The sequence below is a fragment of the Nipponia nippon genome, unplaced genomic scaffold (genome assembly GCF_047370975.1).
Source record: "Nipponia nippon isolate SJK-2023a ecotype South Korea unplaced genomic scaffold, ASM4737097v1 scaffold_9, whole genome shotgun sequence".
NCBI classification, from domain to species: domain Eukaryota; kingdom Metazoa; phylum Chordata; class Aves; order Pelecaniformes; family Threskiornithidae; genus Nipponia; species Nipponia nippon.
In genome coordinates this window covers 8,132,193-8,158,307 of record NW_028262413.1, presented here as the reverse complement: position 1 = coordinate 8,158,307, position 26,115 = coordinate 8,132,193, and the positions used below count along the sequence as shown (strand labels likewise).

At 42.7% G+C, this 26,115-nt stretch overlaps 3 long non-coding RNA genes across 3 annotated transcripts; all 3 read left to right on the top strand.

Moving 5' to 3' along the window:
- LOC148050084 (uncharacterized) lies at nucleotides 1-4,962 on the top strand. The gene is made up of 3 exons (XR_015701462.1): nucleotides 1-293; nucleotides 616-765; nucleotides 4,767-4,962. It is a non-coding gene; the product is annotated as an uncharacterized LOC148050084 (long non-coding RNA).
- A 2,107-nt stretch (nucleotides 4,963-7,069) lies between these two features.
- On the top strand, nucleotides 7,070-12,830 carry LOC148050083 (uncharacterized). Its single transcript, XR_015701463.1, has 3 exons — nucleotides 7,070-7,390; nucleotides 10,766-10,967; nucleotides 11,076-12,830. It is a non-coding gene; the product is annotated as an uncharacterized LOC148050083 (long non-coding RNA).
- A 6,297-nt stretch (nucleotides 12,831-19,127) lies between these two features.
- On the top strand, nucleotides 19,128-25,500 carry LOC148050082 (uncharacterized). Its single transcript, XR_015701619.1, has 5 exons — nucleotides 19,128-19,208; nucleotides 22,688-22,784; nucleotides 23,381-23,515; nucleotides 24,581-24,643; nucleotides 24,926-25,500. It is a non-coding gene; the product is annotated as an uncharacterized LOC148050082 (long non-coding RNA).
- Nucleotides 25,501-26,115: the final 615 nt, after the last annotated feature.

The following is a 26,115-nucleotide window of genomic DNA, read 5'->3' as shown; positions in this document are numbered from 1 at the left end:
TTGAAGATGACATTTGTATTTCTGAATTAAAACCATATTTGCCCAGTGCTGCGAAGGGAGGAGGCAGGGGCAGAAGAGAGAGAAACCCTTTTGTTCTCCTCCTCGTGGTTCCCCCTCACCTGCCAGGGCCAAGCTCCAAAATAATTCCTAACAGCTGAGGTTAGCTGGGGACATCTAATCCCAGAAAGCTGGCTCTGAATTTCAGCACCAGCACGCATGGCGTTTGAGTTTCATCAACAGCCATTTACATCTAATTCCCCCAAACCTCTGAAGAAGTGTGAGTATGTGTACAGGTATGTGCTTATTTAATTGAAAAGGAAAAAAAATATTTTTTTTTTTTCATAAATCTAAGCCCAAATAGCATTGACAGCAGTGGTAACATTCATGCTTTTTAAAGCTAAGAAAGCTCAGGAACTGTTTTGAGGATGTACTGGAGGCTTTTGAGTGTACCCTAAACAGCCATGTTTATGGGATGTCCAAGAATTGTGATTCTCAACCAACAGGAGGGCTGAGTCTTCTTTCCCTGATTTCCTGTAATAGAAAAAGATTGCTCTGTGCAGATAGAGCTTGAAGTATCTTGCCGAGTTTGCCGAAACCTGTTTTGTTTGTTTACAGAAGGGGCATAAGGAGCATCCTGACAACACAACAGAGAGAAATCTCTCGAGGTTCAGCTAGACTGAGATGGGAGGATGTGGCAGCAACGGGCTCAGTCTGAGGGAAATGTGCCTTCCCAGGCACGAACAGGGACCAAACGGCACTTGTCGGGTAAAATTGCAGTTGTTTTTCTTCTTTGGACTCAGTCAGCAGGGACAACATGCTATTTTTCTCAGGGGAGTTTTAATTTTTTCAAAAAGAGTTCCTGGTTGGCCCTAAGTATCTGTGACCCAAAGATAAAAAGCCCCATCAGTTCTGTTGCACCCCTTCCCAGAAAGAAAATTTCCAGCATCTTTACTTTTGGTGGTGTTTGCTTTAAGACCATACACTTTTTATCAAGAAAAAGCTTTGGGTTTGCTGTTTAGCCAATTGAAATGACTAATGAAAATGTTATTTGTAGGGGACAAAGGAAATATTTTCTTTTAAATTATCTCATCTTACTAATTGATTACAACAGGACTGCTTGGATGTGTGCAGTGTACAGCATCCGGTCCCTCTGCTCAGAGCAGGGCTTCAGCCAAGCTGGTATAAACCATCCCACGGGAGAAAACAAGAGTAAAAGCTGTCAGGTATTTAGGGCTGCCTGTCCCATGGAGCCAGCTTAGCCTCCGCAAGGAAATAATTAGGGTGTCTGAAAAGAACATGTTCTAAAATATTAGAAGTTTCTGTGGAAGATGAAACACTAGAGAATATTGATAATTAAAAACATAGTCTAGAAATAAAAAATTAAAAAATTATCTAGAGAAAACTCCTTCAAGGAATAGGTATTTTCTGTTGTTCTGTGTAGACATCACTGATAGCCTGCTAGCATGGAAAGTACTTGCTATCGATGAAAAGTAATAATATAAATTCACAGTATGTCTGAATTTAAATCAGAAAGGGAAACAATTAATATAAAGGATTACAGTATTACAGTACAATTCCCTCGAGATGCAAAAAATCTCATATTTGAAAGTGATTTGAATATAATAATCTTCAAATATTCATGGCTGAAAATGTTTCTGAAATGCTGTTTCCAAAATAGATGTCGCAAGACAGCAACTGTGTCCTGAGCTGATTTCAAAACCACGGCAAATAATGTTGTTTCACATAAACACAGGAGAAAATGTGACATCAACAGAAGTGAAAGGGGGACAAAATCATCCAGGTCTGTGTGTCAAGGATAGAGAAAAAGAGAGAGAAAAGGCTTAAACAGGAAAGCTGGAAAAGCCAGCTTGGAGCATCAACGTCATTCCCAGCTCACCAACCCATCCGTGCGGTTCGCATGGTTATGATCTATTTCCCCTTGGCTCCTGCAGCCACTCTCACTCCTGTCTACTGCCAAGAAGTAGGTCAGAAACCTATTTTTGTCTCTATTCTTCTGTGGCTACATCACGGTCCCTACCCTCATGCAGAGATGGGAAGGCCTCTGAATGGAGGCTGTGAGACCAGACCCATCCTGCACAGTCCTGGGCTGAGCAGGGTGACCTGTCTCCAGCTCCCACGATCGTCAGTGGCAAGAGAGAAAAATGATGTCTCCATCAGCAGGGATTGCCCATGAGGGTGCCCATTTCTCTCTGTTTGCTGGAGAGGGATTTTAAGGGAATTATGGGCTTAGTCTGTGGTTAAATACCTAAACTTAACAGGACGAATCTGAGCCAAAGCACGTGTAATGTGCCAGCCCCATCCAGTAAGCCTGCATCCAAGCAGCACAGAAGGTTTTGGTGTTAACTCAGCTCTCAGTGGTCTGGATTAGACAGTGGCCTTGCAAACACTCGTGCTGGTGTGGCTGAGGTGGGGATGAACAGGAACATAAGGCAGAAGTGGGGAGCTGGGCATGAAGCAAAAGGAATTGTGCTGTGACTGCATGTCTAGTGCTCTGGGGCTGAGAGCTGCCTGTCTCTCCTGCTGTCCCCCAGGGCTAGTGATTTTATCGCCTCTGCTTGCTAACATCCTTCTTTCCTCTCCAGGTACTAGCTACCCTTAATGTTTTTTTTTTCCCCTTCTCAAATTGTCCAATTGATTAACATAATTCAGTTAAATTCAGTAATTGTTTTCAACTTGTACTTACCTTTGAAGTCAGCTAGAAGACATGCCAGGAAGCTGCTCTGATTTTCCCGCTATATCATCTAGAAATTAAAAAAAAAAAGAATAAATTAACTCGAAGATACTATCTCTCCTTATGGAGTTGCTTTATTTGTATCTTGGTGTCATGAGTGCCAAAATCCTCTTCTTGCTGCCTCACCTCTCTCCTGTCATTGCAAAGCAAAGGCTGGTGGGGACAGTGGTTTTGCCATCCCAGAGCCCTGCGACCTTTGGAGGACAAGTGATCCATCTCCCTGTGGGAGATTTTGTGTTTTGCCACTGGTCAACAACATACTGTCCCCAAGTGAATAGTTTGACAAGTGGTAAACCCGGCCAATGCTTCTGCCTCAGGGAACGGCACTGTCCTAAAACTCAGCTTTGCCATTTGTCACCATTGAGGTGAGTTGCAGGAGATGCCAAGCAAGAACATTAATCGTGATGTGGACCTCTAATTAAATTTCTCTAAAATATCTGCAGGGTTCACTCAAATGCTGAGCTCCTTTATCTGAGGGAATTGCAATCTCTGTGACATGAAAACAAACGGCAAAGTGGTTGCCTCATCATTCTGCTTCTAGCAGATCTTGAGTCCAGCTTTTCAGACCAATTTTTCCCTTTTCACAGTGCATCTGTCAAGATTCCCGCTCTGGAAAAGAAGATCAGAGCAAATGGGGACTGAGGAGAACAAAAGCTGACCCAAACCTTTGACCTAAACTTAACATAAAGCCAAATGAAACCTTAGGGGTTTGTAAATGTTCATGAAACATTTCCACCTCCTGCTTCCTTCTCCTTTATTTTTGTTTCTTTATACTTCTACACTTACTGTTGCTAATTGAAAGTCTAATGTAAAGCCCCACTAAATTAATGGAAAGACTCTTACTGGTTTTAGCGGCTTTTGATTCAGCCTCCCACAAAGAAAGGAAATAATTTCTTTAATGAAAGTGTCTTTAAACTTAAGAGAAAACAAAACCTGAAAAGAGATAAGGAAAATCAGAGGTCAAATACAGTTTTCCAGCTAGCAGCACATGTTCTTGATCTGAAACACACCCATAAAATTGATGTGGATATTGTTAACCCAGGAAAATAAAAATCACTGTACAGAAACAGAGAATTGCTGAGCTAACAGTGAACTGGTTTAATAAGCTAGAATGTCTGTTTGCAACAACTAGAAATTTTTCTATTCTTTACTGTCAGTTTGTGCTGTAGAAGAATACCACTGGTAATCAGGCGGCATTTATGATCTGAAGTTTCCATTTGTATGTGTGAGATTGAGTCTTTCCCTTTGTACCAAAATTGTAACAAAAATGTCGATCACATGAAAACTTTATTAGGGAAATAACTCTCTGCTGCTGATACAGTTTTTAACTTTCTAGGTGACTTCTGTCAGAAGGGAGTAGAAATGTGATAGTTTATAGGGCTTAATAACACCTGAGCTTCCCTGAACAATGCAGTAGATGGTCAGAATAAGGGTGTTCTTGTCCGAGTTATATTCTGGATTCATGGATGAGGGACTTGAGGACGGTTGATGAAACCAGCTCAAGCAGAAATGAAGATGTGGCTTTTCTTGGGTGGCTGTTTTTATGTTGTCATTTGGCATTGATAGTTCCGATGGATCGGTGTTGCCAGTTCAGAGCTTGGTCTCCTCTGAAGTAGGCCTGCTGTGAGCTCCTATTTTGCACATACAAATTGGGTGTTTTGTGTGCGCAGACTGTTATGGCTGCATATTTTACTTCTGAATACATGCACAGCTTATCTAGAGAATTATTTCCCAATATTTGTGTAACAGACAGTTTAGATTTTCACAGTTACTGGGTAGATGCACACAGAACAGTGTGTGCTCCAGAGGCTGTTACTCAGTATTAATGGAAAACACAGATGTAGGAAGATGCTGCTAATAAGCAGCTACTGCTCATTCATAATGTTTCTGTAAATGGAGCATTATTTTATTATCATTATATGCAAATTTTATACAGCATAGTTTTTTTGTCATTCTCTCTTTTCTATCATTTTCTCTTAGTCTCTTCTTTGTCTTTTTTCCTCTCTCCTACTAGGTTTTCTGTTTCTGAACTCCTCCAAAGCCCTCTCCAGTGTCAAGTCTGGAATGTCTGGTCCCTGCCAGCAATACGCTCACTGTCTCTCTCGGAGCGCCTGACAGCAACAATGGCACCGCCTTGCTGGGAGACCTTGCGGTCGGCATGCTGAAAGGCTTGCTGCTTTCCGAGCATCTGCTGGGTGACTTTGTCTTTGGAGATTTGGTGAGTTCTGTCCATGCACTAAACATTGTTCATCTCCTAAAGGAAATACGGACCTTGACCCGAAGGTGCTGGCTGAGGTCTGTGGACCGTCCAGTACAGGGTAGCAGTGGTGGAGGGAATCCTCTGGACAGAGAGATCAGGCACAGAAGAAATGATCCTATTTGCTTTTTTCAGCCCAAGTTAGAAGGGGAAAATTCTATGTGTTGGCCCAGTGGCAATCTATTTTGACTGGCAAAACTTAGGAATCTTGTCTTTTTCCCCCCACTCATCTTGGATCCACTTTTTCATTGGTTGCAATGGCTCCACTGGTGTGCTTTTTATAAATGATTTATCTATCTGTTTCTAGAAATCATACAGGGCATGATTACTGGAAATGAAGCAAAATGTACCAGACACAAACTCAGCGCATTCTCTGTGGCTTCTATTCTCTGAAGACTCATTTGTCCCTTTCCTCCTTTTAAATATTTCCTCTCTTCTTTCTGGCCTGATCTTGTTCTTTGTTTCATCGGCCATTTGTTATCCAACTCTTGGCAAAATATCAGGGAAATCTTCCTGACAGCAAACTGGGAAGAGCTTTCTTAAGGGAACAACAACATCTTCTTTATTTGGGAGAACTGAAAATGAGACAAGCCCAAATATTGTCTTTGCTGAGACAAAGTTTGGGAGGACTGCAGTGTGCGGTGTTGGACTCAGTTGTGTAACTGATGAAGCTTGTCCAGTTGGGCTTTTCTTTGGTCTTTAAAGGGTTTGAGGTGTCATTTCTCCCTGTAAAACTTGCTTCACTGCTGTGACAGTGGTCAAGTAGGCAGTGAAGGAGGGATGGACTGAGCTGCTGTCTGGTGGGAGCTGAGCTCCACGTTGTGTGGCTCCATGGAGGTGGTGCGTCTTCTCAGCCAGGGTTGGAGATGCCTTTCTGGCTATGGGTAGCCCAGACGGTCATTAAAACGAGCAAACTGTGTGCTTTCATGTCCTCTGAGTCCATAGCTTCCTCAGCCCAGATGAGATGGGCTTAGACCCAGTCTGGGCCTCAATAAACTTCTCACTTTTGCAGTTTCACCAAAGGTTTGACTTTGCTCTGGGATTATCCTGACATTCAGCTGCTTTGGGGTTTTTGGGTTCCTCTCTGTCTCCTCTCCAGCTGAAAGTTTATACTGAGCTGCGCAAACGCGTCCTAACTTCAGAGCAAACTCAAGAAAAGGCAGCTCCAGCTGCAGCTCACTGCCTGCCAGAGAGACTCCCCTGGCAGGTCTCCGACAAGCCTGTTACTACAAGTTCGCTCCAACCGGCAATTCTGGCAAACGCAAAAATTTGCATGAAGTTCATATTAGTTCAACATTAGCTCGTGTTGCCAGCAATTCAGTAGTTCTTCTAACTGCTTGAATCTCAGCTGAAACATTTAAGCACACTTGCCATGCAGCCTCTCTGAGAAAGTCGTAAAGGTGGGCAAGCATTTAGTTTTCATAAATATCATGGTGCAAGTGAGTTTTATAATGTCTTCTGAAAGGATTGAATATTTTAAGTCATAATACATAGTTGTCATCTCTGCAAGATGTAATAGCACCTATATTAACTTCCAAAACAGCACAGGACATAGAAAAAGTAGGTTTATATAATAATTTTCATTTCCACACACTGATTCAGTGAGGTTTTACACCAATTGCATAAACCAAAATATTTATAAAGCCTTTCTTTTAAAACAGTTTCTACTGCTTTGACTGTATGTATTAAACCACAGCCTGTTCAAAAGCCCTTTCTCCCCCCCTAAAGCACTCTCTGCATTATAACCTCTGTAATACCTTCAGCTGCTACAGAGACCTTGCAGAGCTGAGGATGTTCGTGCTAAATAGGCTTTGTATTTTGTTCCTTAAGTTTGTCAAAAGAGCCTTTTTGCTCAGAAAAAAAAAAATCAATGTTGGTCAAATTTTGCAGAAGGGTTTGCTGAAAAATCTCTAATTTGATTTCTTTTTTAATCTGGAAATTAAGTCAGATTTCAGTGGGTATTTAATGAGTGGTATTATGCAAATATTGGCAACATAGCTGACATTTTCCCTTCTCTCCTGACTTATTATAGGAAACAAGGATTAATTATTGTCTCACCCCCTGTGTTGGGTGAATCCTGCATACTCTGGGCTGAGGCTAATGAGCCAACCTCAATCCTTGACTAGATCTGGAACAAGGCAGTGTCTTACACAGCTCCCCACAAATTTCTGCATTGCAAAAGGTAGCACCGTATCCAATGACCTGGTCTGGTACCCGTTCGCACGTTGCCTAGAGATGTACCCACAGCTATTGGAGCCAGGACCACTTCCATCCTGCTGGAAAGGGCTTTCCAAAGAGGAAGCAAAACTCGTCCCGGTGCTGCACAGAACAGACAGTAGCTTTGTGGGGACGTCTGTGGGAAGGGACATCCATGGGAAGGGGTAGGTCCTGCCTGGCCCTGGGAATGGGAAGCATGTCTGCAGTGGGAGGCGGCACTCATGGGGTTCCCAGCTCTCACCATTGAGCATTGTTCAGAACAAATGTAGATGCTGTATATGAATGTAAAGCCTAATTTGTGGTTTTTACGCCCACCACATTTCTTGGAGTTGACATTTTCTGGAACTTTAGGGCTTTTTATCTCCAGGCTGTTGTTTGTCTTTTTTTTCTTGTTCATTTTATAGAAAGCTAACAACCCATGTTTTTTCACCTACATAGTAAAATAGCATGCAATCAAATTGATCCATGTTTTAGTCAAAGCAGCTGTATAATGCTGTCCTCTATTCAAAGGTGTGCAAACCTGGAGGGCGGTGGTGACACATGTTCAGTTGGTATAACACAGTACAGCTGCACCATGACATTGCTTGGCTGGATGCTGAGAAATCTGGAGGAATTCCCTGGGGAAATGTAGAGTTGGGAAAAAAAAAAATACTTGCTTCACCCACTGTTCTACTTTGTGCCCAACGGTGAGAACAAAGTGACTTATTTTTCAGAAATGCCTTGGACCAGCTGTGACTGAATAGCACACGGGCTGTCCCTTGTTCCTGGTAGTGTCTAAAATGGCAGGGCGTTTTCCAGGTGGAAGAAAGTTAGAGCTAAAGAGACACACACTAGAGAGAGGGAAGGGATTCAATGCAGCAGGTATTTAGTGTAAGTGCAATCTCATTCATTCTAAAACTTCAGCCCTTTGTGATGACTTCATAGTTTAAAAGAAAGAATAGATTTGTACAGGGCTTTGATAGGAAGCATGTAGTGGCAACCTCAGAAAATCAGATTAATATTTTTTTCTGAGGATAGAAAAAAGATGGGACAGTCATCCTTTTTCTGGGACTTTCCAGCCAAACAGAATAGTTATGTATTTTAATTAATTGGCAAACAGGTTGCAATGCACATCATTGAGTCCCCCTGTCAGGTACAGGATGGTGGGTGTGTGGACATGGCAGGATTGTTGTCACCTCCTGCTTTGCCATTATCAGGTGTGCAGCTTTGGCAGAGACACCGTGAGTCAAAACCTGAAGGGCCTCTTCAATGCCACTGCACCCTGACCTACCACAATCCTTTTCTCGAAGCTGTCCTTTCATCCTTGACCAGCAAGAATGGTGGATTTTGGCACATGAAGCAACAAAATCAGACAGAGCCAACTGGAAAAAACTGGTAGCACTCCCAGACAGGCACTGATGGACATTCCCCATTGGTTGAAAGTTTATAGTCTAGTTTCAAGGACACTTTTCAAATCCCTTTTCCATTGGATATGCACGTGTGAAGTCAGGTAGCAGAGATAAAGGCTGGCACAAGAATGTATGCCTAGCTGCCTGATTTCTATTGTATACCATAATTATAGTAGCGTACACTTTGGACTGGCAGCATTTTTCAGCAACAGAGTACTTTAAAAATATTAATCTCACATCAGCTATTTGTGTTGAATGTTGCCTTATTCAGCAAGTGAAATGAGCCAATGTTATCCTACTTTTCTAGACACCAAAACAGGCAGAGGAAGAGAGATTAAGTGACTCACCTGAGGTCAAGCAATATGTCCAAGAGAAAACCTGTTTAAGCTTGGGGATTACTGCCTCCCAGTGATCAAGAACTGTGCGCAATATTTCTGAGAAACTGATGTATGTGCACCTACAATAAATTAGAAATTATACTAGCTTAGGAGGTTACCCATTCATTAGTGCGAGGAACATTTTCATTGCATGGAATAGCAAAAACCAGCAGGACACAGTGCTTACACACAGCAATGGCCAGATCCTGCAAAATGTTGCCATGTTCCTACTTATGCAAGTCCTATGGACTTCAGTTTCTTAAAGGAGAGCTGGATCTTCAGCAGGTGATTAATACAAGTCTAGAGTTGTCATGAGCTTGTGATTTGGCAAAAACGGCCAAGGTTTTAATTTTTTTGACCTCTTCTCCTCACTATTGGCCATTTGCCATTCCATTAGCTGAAAGGGATTAATACTGACGGGACTATTTCCTAAGTATGGGAATAGGGTATATGATGAGAGGAACAGAAGCTGTATATCCATGCAACTTGTTCAACAAGTTTCAAGGTAACAGCATCTCCGAAATTGAACACTGATGGTACAGTAATTTTAGGAAACTAATTATCCCTTAGACAGTTGAGTAAATTTCAGAACAAAAAATGTTTACATTGAAAAATTGGCTAATAATAGGGCTAATGTATTTGTACATGGGGGAAAGGAGAAGCCAGGCCTTTTGGTCCTGGACTTTCTTTCTCTTACATTGCATTATGAATGCCATTGAAGGAAGCAACCTCTGTAGAATAGATCTAATTGCTAACTAATTATGTTACAACAAAAACGAGCAGGGTCCCAGATTTTACTTGGCTTGGATGTTTAAAGGCAAATAATACGTTACGGAATAAATCAACAGAATCATTAAACATTGATTTACATGTTTATTTTGCTATAAGAAATGAAATTTTTATTGGAACAGAATTAAACAGAGGTTTATGTGCTTGTATTCCCCATAGCCTTTTATACTCTAGTAATATAGCAATATTCATAAATCATACCAGAGTTTTCAGATTTCCTCAGGAGTGACCTAGGCAAGAAACCCTTAACAACTTGCTGAGAGACTTTGAAATTAAATTCAGCTGTAATATCATCATGACTAATTTATGGCTAGTTTGCTTGCTGCAAAGATACATTTAAAGAAACTGGAGTACATGGTGAGGATAAGATAAAACATGGATTTAGTATCATGTAGTTATTCCACTAGAAAGATTTATTCTATGTTTCATTACTTTATTGAACATGGCAAACGAGTCTGTTCCTTGAGAGAGAGGAAACCTTAATTATATAATGAAACATGCCTTCAACCAAGCAAAACAGGGAAAACGCTAGATATGAAATTAAATCTTTATATAGCTATTGAAGGACTCTGTTCCTTTTGCCATCAGAAACATTTGTGCATGTGTATGAACATGCATGCAGCATCATGCACACACACGTACTCTACATACATGCACTTGTATAAATATATACGTGCTCATGCACACATACGGTTTCCACTTTAGAACAGGCTTAATAGTAAAAGGTCATTAAGGCTGAGACACAATTTGAGCTATGTTTCTGCAATGACCAGCATCCCTGAAGCCCATTTCCATCCCACTGCAGCTTTTGAACTTCCTGCAAAGCTCATTATGCCAAATTGAGATTGATGACAAAGTGCAACATTTTGAAATTATTAAAGGTATTTGTTTTTCCTTTAGTTTCTTTTACCACAGAATGAAAAGGATGAAAAATCATTCTTTTTTTCACAGTGATTATATGTCCAACTTCTCAAATTTTATGCAGGCGGAAAACTCCCTCTGAACTCTGTGTGTGTTGGGACCCAGCTCATAAGCATCTTGCTTTATCCCACTCCAGCATCATCATCAGCTCTTGTTTGAGATGTGGATTTTCAGTCTGTCCTTACTGGTTAAGACCAGTGATTCATTTCAGGGAGGAGTTAAGCTAAAATATTTCTTGGTGTTGGTCTTTTCATGCTACCTGTCTGGTAAGTGGCTTCCTATTGCTGTTGAACCTTCTAGGATATCAAGTTTCTGTAGGTGACCTTCCCCAGCACTTCTTGTCCTTACTGATCTCTTTTCCATCTACACCCAAGGGGCTGACCCACGAGCAAAGCAACCAGCTGCCAAGCCTCCCAAGATCATCATCTTCCCAGTCATTCTCTGTGGTGACATCTTGGCATCATATATGGAGAAGCAGTTTACAAGAGCCCCTATGACTGCCCAGAGATCTCCACCATGTCCCAGTCACTCTGCTGTCACATTGCTGCCTATGACCCACCTGACTGATGGCTGGCTCAATGCTGCACTGCTGATTCAGCAGGTGCCCTCCCAATACTGCCCATACAGCAACTACGGCAAATGCATAATGCCCACAGCAAGTGTTCAGCCAGCAGCGATGCGAACCGATGCGCTTGCTATTTAATATGCAAGGGAAACGAGTCACGGCTAAACCCATTGCACACATCCATTACGTGAGAGAAGCGTCAATATTTCTGTAAATCCACCAGGGAATTCATCTCAGCCTCCAGCAGCAGTAAATTACCCTGGTGACGGGTGCAATTCGGAAGCATATACAGACATAATGAGAAAGTACCGTGGTTTCCTTTCAAGTAATATGGGGGTTATTGCTGATAGTTACTGCCTTTGTGAAGTATTAACGTGTGGTTATAGTGCAGTCATGTAGCAAAATTATAGAGGCCTGTAGAATGTTACTTAGCAACACTTGCTAATGTTGAGGTGGTAATGAAGAAATGGAGTAAAAGAAATATAGAGTATATTGGAGTCATAAAATAAACTGTGGTGTGACTCGAGAAAGTTGTTCTGAAGATAAAGATGTCTATTTCTCTTTTTGCCATGTGAATATGGTAGAAGAACTTAAGAGCTGATTTGAAGCAACATTTGAAATCTCTAAGTAACAGAAACAAGCATTACATTTTTTTTTTTTTTATCAGTGCTGCTGCCTGGGAAAAGCATCAGAATTGCTGGGCTTTTGAAGATCCTCTCCCTGTTATTTCACACCCATCCTGAAGCACTAGCTGGCCAATTAAAATAATCTCTCCTTTGGAAAGCTAGCATTTGTCAGAGTTAAGAATGAAGGCTTCTTCCTACTACATCTATTTTCCCCATTCATTCATTTACATAACTCCCTCCACCATTAATCAAGCGCCTGTAGGCATATCTCAAGAAAAGGGTAAGGCCATAGAAATAAAGTCAGACATTTCTAGTTATAGATGAACCTTCTGCATGTTGCAGATCTATCTCAGACACTTATCTTGGTTTATCTCCACCTGTTTAAATTGGAAAACTCACAAAAATCCATCTCCTGTGAGATTTCCAAGGTTTCTTGATTTCATTTGGGTCAGAACTGCCACAAGAGATGCATTTCTCGGAGCGCTTCTGAGCTGCTGCCAGGAACAGGGAGTGCTGGACTGTGCCACTTAAAAAAAAAAAAAAAAAAAGTTTTCTTTGAAAAGTCACCAAATTTTATAAGCTTTAAAAAAAAAATGGCCAAGTTCAGTCTCGAGTATGTCTAAAAGAGCTGCCCTGATTTATTGGTGTCAAACAAAGTATGTTTGGGTAGAACATTATTTTGTAATGGAAAAAGTGTCAGTGGAAGCACTGCCTATCAGCACTGCTTGGACTGGATGAGGACTCAGCCTTAAGAGTCTTTAATACTGGAGAAAAGGAAGACTGCTAAAAATCTTGTAACTAGAAGGCTATCTCTTAGTATCCCAGATAAATGTAGCTGTGAAGTCAACCTCAACAATATCTGGGGTTCTGCTGATTAAATAATAGATTATATTTGCCTGCTTTGCACCTCACCCTGGACCTGCAAAGCAATCAGGAAGAAGTTTCTTATTCCTATCCCACCAGGAGTTGTGAGCCATGACTATGGAGTGATGGTTTGGGGAATGCTTCACAGGAGAAACTTTCTGTATATGTGAATTTAATAAAAAAGTAATATTCTCCAGTTGGTAATATAGTTGCTTCCTACTGTCCTTTAATTTTGCACTTTTTATTTTGTCCTTGTAAATGACCAAGTCATTTTATTCTGGCTAAGTTCTCTCTACCGAGAGACAAATGGAAAATCAAATGTAAGTGACCGGTGATGCAGGGGAGCCAAGCCTGCTCTTAATAAACCAGTCTGTTTCAGCATGTACTTGTCCCACCAAAACAAAAAAAATCATCATCCTTTTGAAGTATTTTTAATAGGAGGACCCCTGTGCAAAAGGAGACCTTACTAAGACAGCTACTCATGCCCTTCCTGAAACCACCATTGTTCATTTTTCCCCAAAAGATGCAACCGAGGCGACTTTTGGCTTTAAAGCTGCTTTATGACCCTTTGAGATACCATTGAGACTACAGCTGAGGCCCTTAGCACGACAAAATTAGTAGCAAATATAAATTTAATTTGGTGAACTTAGGATAAAAATTATATAGAAAAAGCAACACTGACAGGAAAACTCTAACATGAAAAATTACACTGGAATGAGCAGAGTCCTCTGCACTTATACACATTTCTTCTAGCAGATGTTCTGTCTGTCCCACTTTCAGGCAACTACCCTTGGTCAAAATGCTCCAGACGTTATAAAAAAAAAAAAGGTGGTCCTCATTTTGTAACTTTTAACAGTGTTTATTTTGGGTGAACAAAATTGTCTTCTGTCTTAAGATGTTTAATGATTATTTGAAAGCAGCTTGATGAATAGAAGAGCGTGTACTCCCACTTGGGGCAAATGTATTTTTGGAGTGATTCATAATAATTAATCTTTGTCTAAGTGGAATGCATTAATTTCTCCTACTGGTGGTGACTGTACTTCTGTTTCTTTTCCTAAGTGAGATGGTTCTGCTCCAGGGGCATATTTGCTGATTAAATTGGACCACGACCGGGTACTCAGGTTATGTCACTATTATCCAAACGATCTTTTAAAGAACACAGAGTACTTGTTTTTGCAGATATCGTGCACTCCACGTTTAATCACGGACCTTTGTAGCTTGTTATTTCTAGAATGCAGATTACTGCAATTTAAAAGCCTCTCTGTCCTTGCCAGTGCTCACTGACATAAAATAAACCCGCATATTAAGAAAAAAAACACAAAACTTGTCAAGTTGCACTGAGGGACGGAAAGAAAAAGAAAGCATGCTTTACGGCTATCTGGTAACACCGTCTGCAGCACAGCTATAAAGGGAAATGTTATAATTTGCTAATACTTTCCATGCAGCTAGAACTTTATTTTTGAGAGTGCTATTACCCACGGCAGTACCCACACGGCGGGGGATCCCCGGTGAGCGCAGGGTCCCGCGGTGTGGGTGGGTTGCAGACGCAAAGCAGGAGCTGGTTCACACCCCGAAGAACGTATGGTGTCAATAGGCAGCGAGAAGGGGAACGGAGCAAAGCGGAGGAAGTGATTTCCCACAGTTGCCTGCTGCTACTCAGTGGGACCAGCCACCAAACCCTGGGTTTAGCCTCGTGTTTTCTTCTCCCAACCCTGCTGTGGGCTGCCTGACATCCCCAGGGTCGCTTGCGGCTGGCCCTGAACCCACCGGGGGCTGCCGATCCGCTATCGCGGAGCAGGGTGCCCATTGCCATTTTCCTCCTGCTTCCTCCTCCTCCTCCCTGGGCACTGGGGACTGTGGTGGGCATGCAGACAGAACTGCACGGCCTCTGCAGCCCTCGACGGACTGAAGTGCTCCAAGTTCCTTTTTTAGTAAAATTGCTTTCTCTCAAAAGTGCTGCGGAGCAAAGCCTGCTCCCCCCCGCTGCCCCCCTCCTTGCACTCAGTGCGGTGGAGGTGCCAGGGCGATGTGCCAGAAATGTTCCTTGTCCCCAGAGATGGAGCATCCTGGGGCCCTGCAGCGCGTACCCCAGCCTGAGCCCCAGCCCAGCATCGGGTTTACCCAGAAAGAGCAGCCTGTCCTCCCTGCCCTGTCAGGTCCCTCTCTGGTGAGGGCTGGTGGCAGCATTGCTCCTTCATTCATTTTAAATGTGGCATCTAAGGAATGGACAGAAACCATCAACTCTTTTTTTTTTTTGGCCTGGGATAACAAATAACTTGCATGCGGCTGTAAAACACTGCACTTAGGGCAGGATTTCACTGGCTGCAGGATGAAAAACTCTGTACAGTGTCATTAGTTTCTCCCGTACCAGGTTTTGCCTTTTCTGTACTGGTCCTGAGCAGCCCACGCTGCTGCCGTTGGGGCATGGCCAGGGTGCTGGGAAGGAAAATGACACTAAGTGGTGGTGGGGGCAAGGACCACTATCTGTTGCTGAGTTTGGTTGTACTCCATTCCCAGTTCTGATCTCTTCCAATTTCCAAAAAGGTTTTGGCCCTAAGTCTTTGCCAGTATTCCACTACATAAACAAATAATTTACTTGCCCAGATACCTCCTCCAGGTCAGATGACAGCTTGAGGTGGGGATGACAGGCATCAAGTTGCCCTCAGTGGAGATGCACAAGCAAGGCAGTAGGCAGAATGAGGATTGGGTAGGCAGGCAGTGGTATTGGAGTCAGGGAGATGCTGGGAGCTAATGAGCTGCTAATGAGGCTGATAAGGAATGTGTGGAGATGAATGAAGAGAGCCTTAAGCAGAAGAGATGATTAGAGGCAAGGTAAGGAGACTCATAAGGACATGAATAGTGAATATGAGGCAGGGGATGGAATTAGAGCGAAGAAGACAAGGTTGGATAAGATGTGGGGTTGGGGAGAGAGCAGGACGTTTGGTGTTGCAGGTAAGAAGGGGCAGACTTGCATTCACAAGTTTAATGAACTGACTTGTTGCCTACCAGGATGTTGTTTTCTCCAGTGCCTGGCTGGAGCTCAGCGCTCCTTGTTCAGCTCTGAGCTCCAGCAAAGGGTCCCTGTCTCTCCCTAACCTTTCCAGGGACCATGTGCATCTCTGCCAGCACATGGGACAGATGCCTGTACACGCACTGTCTGAATGGCTGCAGGTATGATGCTAAGTGTGAAAGAGTGTCTCTGGTTTGGGGAAATTATGTGCTGTACAATGATACAATCCTTGGTGACATGACAGGGTACTGCTGGGTATTGAGGCAGGCTTTGTCTTTTTATTTATTTTTTTTTGTTTGTTTATTTCTATAGTCTCCTGCCACCCTGGGTGGCTCTGCTCTAGTGCCAGATCCTGGAAGAAGGGTGTTATCTGTCAGATTCCTCTTCCTACATGATGGGAGGTGACTCTGGGACTTCAGGGCAAGGCAGGATGGTCCCGTGGTTAAGGTTTCATGCATTTGAATGCTGTCCTGATGAACTGGATTCAGATTCCTCAGTTACCCAAACTAAACTCTTTCAAGATGACTACTTCTGTGGTTTTGGCCAAGGACTGGTTTTTGCAGACATTGCATATTCCTAGTTGCAATAGATAATAGTGATAGTTGAGTTTTGCATGCACAGTGTAAAGGCCTCTGAGAAACAAGGTTTCTGGACAGTTTGGACACCCCAAAATTAGTAAGACTTTTTGACTTGATTATTTCTCACCCCTCCCTATTCTCACAACATGTCATTTGGCTGCAGGAATACTTATGTTGCTTTTGGATGACCCGATAATGAGAAGTACAGAAAACCCATGAGGCTATGAACAATTTTGTCTTATGTGCTCAAGTAACAGGCAGCAAGTAAGGCATGGTGCAATGCAGTAAACACCAAGTAGAAAACCAAACATAAAATCATTAAAATGTACCCTCCACTCTGTGCAAATGAGGGGCAGAAAATTCTTAGGAAAATCTTTGGGAATTTAGCTGCTGTTGCTGAACTCCAGCTAGTGTGAAGACGGTGTTCATGTAAGTCCTTGTACTTTTGTGTAGATAAGGTCCCATTTCAGCCACTTGTCTGACACCGGATCATATTTATTCTGACACTAGGTGTTACGTTACACTGTGAATAAACCAGTCACTTACTGACAGAGTAACTTCTACTTGCCTTGAGGGATGGTGACATTACTGGTCCCTGTATTAGAGGCTGAAGATGGCTGATCAGTTACTGCATCTCCAGACCCTGCTGGGAACATGAACTGTTAACCTGAATGCTCATTTTTTATGTGTTTTCCACTGAAACAGTTTAAAAGCATCTCTGTTACTGTGAATTCTTGTGTATTTGTCATAAAGGGGGAAAAACACCAAACAGGAATTAACAAGAGGATTTTCTTCGTGACTTCAGTCCCTCATTAGGAGGTTTATGATCAGGCTTTGGGAAAGCTTTCCTTGAATTATTTTAAGGTTCTAATGATAAAAGCCTTGGGGAGGTCATGCACATGGAGGATTTAATACCCATTCAGAACCATCTGGCATTAGATTACATACAGGGAAAGAACAAAATCTGGCAGTAATATTTATCTCCATTAACCCAGAATACAGGCTGATATGATTATAGCAGAGAAAATACTCTCACTCTTTCACCAGGAAAAGCTCTTACTAGACCTGGGCTAAATTGGTTTATAAAACTAAAGACTGCTTGAAGTGTAGATCTGCCCTCTCATTGAGTGCATTTGCTTTTGCTGTTAATATGTATTTCGTATCTTTTTAACCTTGACAACTAATATGCTAAGGTATAAAATATTGCTAGGGTGAAAGATTGTGTTTGCAGCTCCTAACTTACTCTGTGTGCAGTCTTAGTAGTGTAAGCATAATGCTGGAGTAGAGCCCATTCATGCTTTGCTTCTACCTCTTCTCAAAAGCATCACTGAGATCATGGTCCTAGTGACATCCTCAGCAAAACTCCCACTGATGTCAGTCGTGACTACATAACCTCCACTTAAACCATTCCTCCAAGACCCCGAACCGGCTACGTGCTTAAGCATGTGCTTGGCCTGAAGCACACTGACTAGTGAGGTTGTTTGGTGCAAACCCAGTTAAGAGAGCAAAGAATGCCGGGAAGATGATCACTTCTTAGCCAGATTAACTGTCTTTCACCCTAACTGCTGGGCAGGCTCTCTTCAGCCTTCTGTGCTGCTCGTCATTTCTTGCATCATTTTCATCGTCGTTCCCCATCAGCACAATGACTTCTCCAGAGATGGTCTCTCTGCCCTCCAAGTTTTCCTCTCCTCTTCCCTCCTCTCCCAGCTCGGCGCAGTGAGCGCAGTCGGACAGCTCCTCTCCTTCAGCCAATGTTATGATTCACTTACTATATGGAAAGGAAAACCATATGGAAGACAAGAAAAGGCCATTTATCTCAAAGTCTATTGAAATGTGAACATCTCACATTAAGGCTCCAGTTCAGCCAGGCTTTCTTGCACATATTGCTGTCATCTTTTTCCACCAGAACAGAGGTGGACTCCGTGTCAGCCAAAATGATCCTCTTAGCTTGTCATCTGGTTTGTACTTAGCATGGCTCTGCATACAAAACATTCGAAGGAAAAAAGACAAAAATAATCTTATGTCTTTTCCTTTGTTCTGAGAAGCCACCTGTGCCAGCTTTCCCTTTGGAGACTGCTATCTGGCGAAGGAAATTGTTATCATCCCAAGATAGGGTTGTAGTTCAGTAAATGCAATGTTCATCAAGCCTGGCAAAGAAAAGTTTGATCTATATTCACTAAGTTTCTCCCTGAGTGGCTGAGAGGGGATGATATTACTCAGTTAACTGCTTTAAGGATGGGAGACCAGAGAATGGATTCCCAGTAATGCTGACTGTGTGGCTGTTTGAGGGGCAGCAAGCACAGCATGTGGTCCGGGACACTGCTCTGAGGTGCCCCGCTGCTTCCTTGGCTGAGGAAGACCTCAAGCATGTAACCAGATACTTAATGCTCCTTATCTGATATTGGCTCCCTGCTTCCTTTCTGCAGTCCCCACCAGAAAAATGAAATGACAGCTTATTTAATTCAGGGTGAAAGCCTCCATCTTTCACACTTCTGGAGAACTGAGAGATAGGGACTCCTCTGAGACGCGGCTCTGGTGGATGTCCTGCAGTGTCTGCCCATATGTTTCTGCTTTCTTCTCTGGGGTTGTAACATATTCACTGATGGATTTATGCTGCAGTTGGAAACCAGAACCCAGGACAGCCTGTTCTCAGGCTTCGTGCTATAAACATAAATACACTCACATAGCCCTTTGTATCTGGTTCTTTCTATCTGCACGAGGATTTTATTATCTCTCTAAAACAGTCCTGAAGGGGAGCAAGAGACTGGCAACAAAAGGAAGTGCTCAAACAGGAATGAGAACAAAAAGGAGCAAAGGGCAGAAAGCTGCTGTAAGACCGCGCAAGTGAGAGCAGGCAATTAACGGTAGGTATCAAAGTGGCTGTTGGAAACTGCATGTTTTCCTACAAGGGCTCATCTTTTGAGTCGGAGCCGCTATTGGATCATACCAGAGTCAGTCTGGTCTGAAGTGCCTTTTTAAGATGGAGAAAACTTCTTCCCATCTCCAATTTTGAACTTTGCAGAATGAGTTGCTAAGTTAATGACAGGCCTTTAAATTAACTCGTGTTGTGGAGCAGCGAAGCGAGTAATGTGGAAAAAAAATGCAAGCAATTATGGTTTAAATAAACCTCACCCACCGTGTTATTAGAAACTACCTGAGATGAGATTTCAGCAGTGTTAAATTCATTTTCCAAACAAGTTAGCCCAGCTCTCCTGTGTGAGAAACTGGGAACCAGAGGGTATGCAAAGTGTGGGAAACACCGAGTGATTCCAGGCAGGCAGTACTGAACTCTCAGCTGCTTTCCCCGAGTCCTCACCAAGCCCTCGTATTCAGGTCCTGGTTTTGTTGTTACTTTGCCCCTAATATACTGAGGGTCTCTGACTATGAAAGACCCTGGATGCTGAACAAGACAAAGCAAATGCGGGGTGGGCAAGAGGGGGAACAAAAAATGATTGAAAGGTGCTTATCTGATAAAGTGATGTTTGCGATGACTAGAAAAAGTCCATACTAATCCCCTGCTATCTACTGATTTTAGACTCGGCTGAGAGTAAATATCTTTCAGCTCCCATTGGCCACAGCCATCCCGAAGAAGCCAGGGTGCTTTGCTGGCTTTGATTGCGTAGGCAAAACTATTGCCATCTTTCAATCACTGCTCTTGGAGAACTGCTCAAACTATGATATTTCGAATTATTCCAGCTGTTCTCCACTCCCTCAGAGATATCATCAGAAAGTAGTCGCTTACACTGAGATTACTTTAATGATATCAAAGGGTGTGGGAGAAGGCTGCTAATTAGTAAACCCTCAAGGTACAAAGATATAAATAGCCCTGGAGCAGTAAGAGCAGATCCAAATCTGCAGTCTAACATTATCTTGGGATGAAAGCATTATGTGTAGACTGATTCCACTAGAGAAGAGTGATTGAACTTTCCTGTTGAGCTGAACAGCAGGGCTTGTTTTGATTGATAAAGCTCCTTGTCAGATTGTGCAGCATATTATCAATTTATCGAGCCACCTGCCAAGCCTGAGCCAGGAGCAACAGTAACAAGAACTTAGTCTGGGATAAGCAATCATTTTGGAGGGAAATTACTGTACTCTTACTTCTTAAAATAAAATAGCACCTATCCCAATTTCCTTTTCCAAAAGCTAAAATGCTTTTGGGGTCCAGCCAAAAGGCAAAAATTGTGATAAGCAGCTGAAATTCATCAACTGAGCATTTGCTACAAAACTAAGCCTATCCTACCCAATACAGTCATGGCAGAGGGGAAATGTCAGGGCTGGGAGAGATGGAAATTGCAGCATTGCCCATTCTCAGGCTCTTTGCATACTCAGGAGCCACATCCCTCCTCTCACAGCTCTGGTGACAGTTCATTCTCCATCCTCCAGCACAGCTGCAACTGGCAAACCAGTCAGCTGCTCTTAAATGGGCATCCTGTGTTTTGATGCAACTTACTGTACTCTTCCACACTTTGTTGTCTGCAGGGATTACTTAAGGGTTTTTTTTTAGTCCTATGCTGTGCCTCTTCAAGACAACACAAACCAGCCGCTTGCAGTGGCTTGACAGCACTATCACCCTGTGATAAACTTAGTGAACTTGGTTTTAAAGTGAAGGCTGTCTTAAGGGAAGAGGGGAGAAAAACACAAAAACTAAACCAAGCTTCCCTTCAAAATACCAGCCCAGCCATAAGTGTGGACTTGGACAGCTGTTCCCAAAGGCAGGATCGGAGCACCGCACGTAAGGAGCGCTTCTGCAGGACCACACAAGTTTACTGCTATTCTTAAATCCTAGACTCACAACTGGGAAACTCCTGCCAAGTTGTTTGAGACAGTGGCACCTGGGAAATATTATATGAGCCTGTATTGCATCATGAGAACCCTATTTGCACTTAATTACACATCTCCCTCCTCCCGATATAACTAGCGAGACAGATGCTGCATCTACAAAGTGAGAAAGAAACACAATTTTTAAGTGGAATCTGACAACCAGACACCCAAGAGCAGGCTTCAGGCAAGATCCCAGCAATGAAGATCCTCACAGTATTGAACTGTTCAGACCGGTGAATTTTGGTGCTGTCTGTAGCAGTGATCCCATGTATCCTAATGCAGCTGGGATTCAAACAGGTTGTCTTGCACTCCTGCTTCCTTGTGCTGAAATGTGGGTGGAGAGGTCTTGACCTCCCTTCTCTCCCTTGGTCCCTCTCTGTGAGTCCATCTCTCAGCCAAAAGTCTGGATGTTATCTTTACGGACCTCCTGCCAGGTGTTTTGTATGGTGCGGATCATAACAGCCTTACCCAAGTATGTTAAGATTCCTTGCAAGGATTACCCTGCCTCTGTATTTGGGGCAGTAGGTTAATAGGCACCAATTGGGCTAACATCCTCTAATGCAGACTGCTCTTCCAGGGATGGGTGATGGGGAGGCAGGAAAGCCTCACACCAGCTTTGCTGGCCCATGGCATGTAACAGCAGCATCGCCGCACTGTGTTTAACAGGAGCAGATCCCCTGTAAACAGACACAGCTGGTAGGTGGGCGCTGATCCATCACCGGCTAACACCCGACTGAAGCCCAGTGTGTTTATTCTCTGGAATGGTTGGAAGACAAGATATTTCTCTTTCATAGGGCAATCCCAGGGTGTACTTACAACAGATGTGCAAATCAGACTTTTTAAAGCAATTCAGTGGAAGTGTGGGTCTCCAGGAACATTTCTAACTTGGGCTCATTACTCATGCACTTGCTGTTGTGTGTACTTAGGGGCTTTACCCTTTTATCCTCCCCTCATTTACAAGTCAAATCCCCCGTACCCTGCCATGTAATCCAAGACAGGAAATATCTTTTCTGTTTACATCAGGCCATGGTAATGCAGTCACTAATCTGGCACAAGCCTGGGCTGCTGTAAGGGGGTGATCCTCTTCCCACTGTCCTTTTCCCACCAGCTCCCTCATGCTGGCTCTGCAATTCGTGGGTCTGGGCTGTAATTCTGTAGGTTCTTTAAAGAAGTCCCAGAAGGTATGATGGAAAAGTATGTTTATAAGATGTGATATAGTTGAGTGAATAAAGTGAATGGTCCGTGATGTGTAGAAAATGCAAATTTAGCAAGGAAAGTTTCAATTTCCCAGATTCAACAATTGTGTAGATAGTGATAATTCTCTTGGCTGAGAAGTGGAGTTCCTCCATATTTTATATTGACTGTTCATCTGCATGGAGCCCACTTGACACAAAGTTTAAGTTACTACAGGTCACAAGCTACCTCTGCACAGCTCCTCTGTATGATGGCTTTCAGTACAAAATGGAGGATCTTTTGTGGTTTGACTTTAAAGCTTGTCTAATCAAATCTGTTGCTTATTTAGGCACATTCTGGATTTAAAAACAGGAGAAGGAAAATATATGTGAACAAAGTCACACTTTGACAGTCTTCAAAATTTCCAGCATTTTTTCAGATGGTTGGTAAGTTCATTCTATAGATGAATCATTAACACTTTTTCATATACTTTCATTTTAATATGTATTAAGGCTCCAAGCAGACATTGGGATGCTTAAAAAAAAATAAATAAAAAAAAAAAAGAACACACCCCCCTTCCCCCCCCCCCCCCAACCAATAGTTCAGCTTTCCTGTTTACTTTGAGGTGTGGTTTAAGCACGTTCTTCTAAATACACCAAGGCTAGCTGGTGTCTTGCTTATTTGGCACATTCAGAAAACATACATGTCTAGCTTTGCAGCTGAAATGTGAGTCATTATTGCAATTAAATGGTTTATATGCTGAGAAACACAGTGTCTTTATATAACACAAAGCACTGTTTATAATGCAATGCATATTGGATACTATTAAGTGAAAAAGTATTTCTTTTACTGCAATTGTAATTGATTTCTTCTCTGTAAGGTTCTAGCAAGTTATCCCACACTCTCAGTTTTAAATGTGTTTCCATTTTAATGAAGTGTCTGGTTTAATGATGTGTCTGTTTTAACAATGTGTGAATCCCAGTCAGAAAAAGCTACTTTATACGGAGATGAGAAGAGGGTGTTTTTCCTCCCAAATCTTCAGGAGCTGTGTCCTGTGACCAAGTTCCCCTGTGAGGCAATCGCTCAGGTTTCCTTCTCTACTGGAAAAAGCACCATGAAGATGATCTCATGGATATCCCTGCTTTTCAGCTTTCTCCAGAATATGGTAAACTGGACAGTAGGTGGAAGTTTCCATGATTAAATTCCTTTCAGAATTGGGAAACTGATATTCATTCACATTCAAGGCTTTTTAATCTGATTGTGTGTCATCTGGCTATTTAATTATTCAATAAGCTGTGCTGGCCAAGGAACGTAAAGTGGAATTGCTGTAAAATAGCTGTGGTATGAGACAGTCCCTATAATTGATGTTGCTTTTGCTCAAACTTTCTCACAACTTTTTGGCATTGAATTAATTCTGTTTTTCACGTTAATAACGGGGTAGTATTCAGCAGTGCAAGATCTCTCACCTGGTACTATGGATATTTCTCCCCGTGAGGGACAGGACCTGCTATACTTCAAAGAGAGTTTAATTCAGCTGCTACATGGACAGGCACTTGTCAGAATGAAAGCTATTTTAGTGGCTTGAACAAAAAAAAATAATTGAAACTTCATGGAAAGCTGTTTGGATCCTGCTGGAGCTGGAAGTGTCTGTCTCTGCAGGACTCTGTTGGACGTCACTTCTGGTTAAACATGTGCCTAAATATTTTGTGGAGCCAGGCCCTCAAAGCATGCAGAAACACCCACGCACTTCCAGAGACTATCCAGGGACACAAACACTTTCCATTCTTCTCCCAGAGAAACTTGCCTTGTCCTCGCCTCGCCAAGAAGCATAACCTCAGCGGCAAAGACAACTTTGCCTGGATGACATGGTAGACATGGTAGAGCTTACCCAGCTCTGCTGGTGTGGGAGGAACAGACCGATGTGTGCCTGCCGGGGAGCATCTGAAGGCAGTGGGTTTTCTTTTGGCTGTAGGACGTGTTTTCCGAGGCAGTGGGAGGATTCCTGGTCTCTTGTTTTATTGCTGTTATTCCAGCCAGAGTCTGCAGGCATCTCGTCCCAAATCAGCTGCATATAGTTGGAGCAATGCAAGGAGCTTTTTTAGAGGGTATACTCATCTCTTAAGCAATATTAAAATGTTAGCCTCCTCTGATCTAGGAGAAATATCTATGAGATGTGCATGACCATGTGTGTTGCTCTAAGAACAGGCAAGAAAATTAACTGTGACTCTTACTCATGCTACAGGTATGAGGGAGGATGGACAGCAGCTGACTCCTGCCTGGATACTCTGATTGAACAACAAAACAGGTTAGGTCAGGGTTTTCCTCACTTGTGCTCTTTCCAGGTCACTCAGTAAGAGCTGGCCTGCATCCCTGCTCTCTCCACTGCAGCATGGAGGCTGGAGGTGGAGGTTTTGCTGCTCTGTGCAGCTCAGCAAGCTGGGAACAGTCTGCCTGGCCAGCAAGAAAGGAAAAGTCCCATGGTGTAGGGCTGTTTGCTGAAAACCTCATCACAAAGCAAACCCTGAGTCCTGCTTAGAAAGATACGATTCATCTGCTTGCTTGAAAATGTTCTTTCTGTTGCATGTAGGAGATGCCTGGAAGGAAGGATGCGCCTCGACTGCCCAAAGCCCTGGTTTGCTCCATGTTTGATGCTCACTTCTGCATGGCACTCAGTTGACACAGCACTTCCAGCTTGGCCTGAAACCTCCAGTTGCTGGGGGGGGTTGAGTGTGGTTTTGCTGGAGCAGATTATATAGGGTGAAGCCGCCCTGTGTGCCAAGCCAGCAGTGCTGCTCCACAGCAGCAGTGCAGGTGGTGGTGCCGGCAGTGGGAGGCATCGCGTTGTGCCCAGCCTCAGCATCGGCCCCGCTTCGCCAGGAGCCAGGAGAGCCTGGACTGGCCAAAAAAACACTTGGCCTTGAGCGTTTCCAGGGAGGACTCTGCATACCCACTCAATTTCTGCCTGCTTGTTGGCCAGTGTAATCTGTAAGCTGATGACTCCAGCCTACAGTGAAGAGGGTTTTGTCTAAAGTTTATGTCAATTTTTTGAGAATACCTGGGTGAAGTTTCCTTTTTTCATTTGAAAGAAAAGAAAAACATGTGTGTTGAAAGATGCAAAAGACATTCAAGAAATGCACAGATCGTCATTTCAGGCAGGCTGAGCAGTGGGACTGAGTTAAATCATTGATAGCATCTGTTTTGATTTTTGAGTGGTTTCAAATTGTATAGTTACACTAAACAATTTTGAGTAAAGAAATCTTTCCTAGGTAGCTTACAACTTATTTCTTTGTTTTCTCAATCAGTATTGCTATGCTCTGCCAAACATCAATTGTATGACTACAACTAGACACTTTTAGCTAGATAAAGAAATGTTTTCTCATAATGCTGCAAAAAATATATATAAATAAATAGATTCAGAGACAATTTGTCCAACAAGAATCTATAGCACAGAGGGGATTCTGGAGTCATCTTCAAAGCGGATACTGATGTTTTTAAAATGGCCTATGAATGTCTCTCTAGTTTGTTAAGGGTCCAGAGGGATTTTCAATATGATAGATTTGGGTTATTAAATTACTGTTGGAAATGTGGAGCTGACCTCCAGTGGCAAATATTTCTGTGAAAACATTGGCAAACTTTTCATTTGGTGAACTTTCCTCTATTGTTTCTTTTCTAAAATCAAAATAAACAATAGAAATACATTGGATGAGGCAAGAACACAAAATAAGAATATTTTGTTGCATTTTTCTGATAACCAATGCAGTCTAACTCCTAACAAAT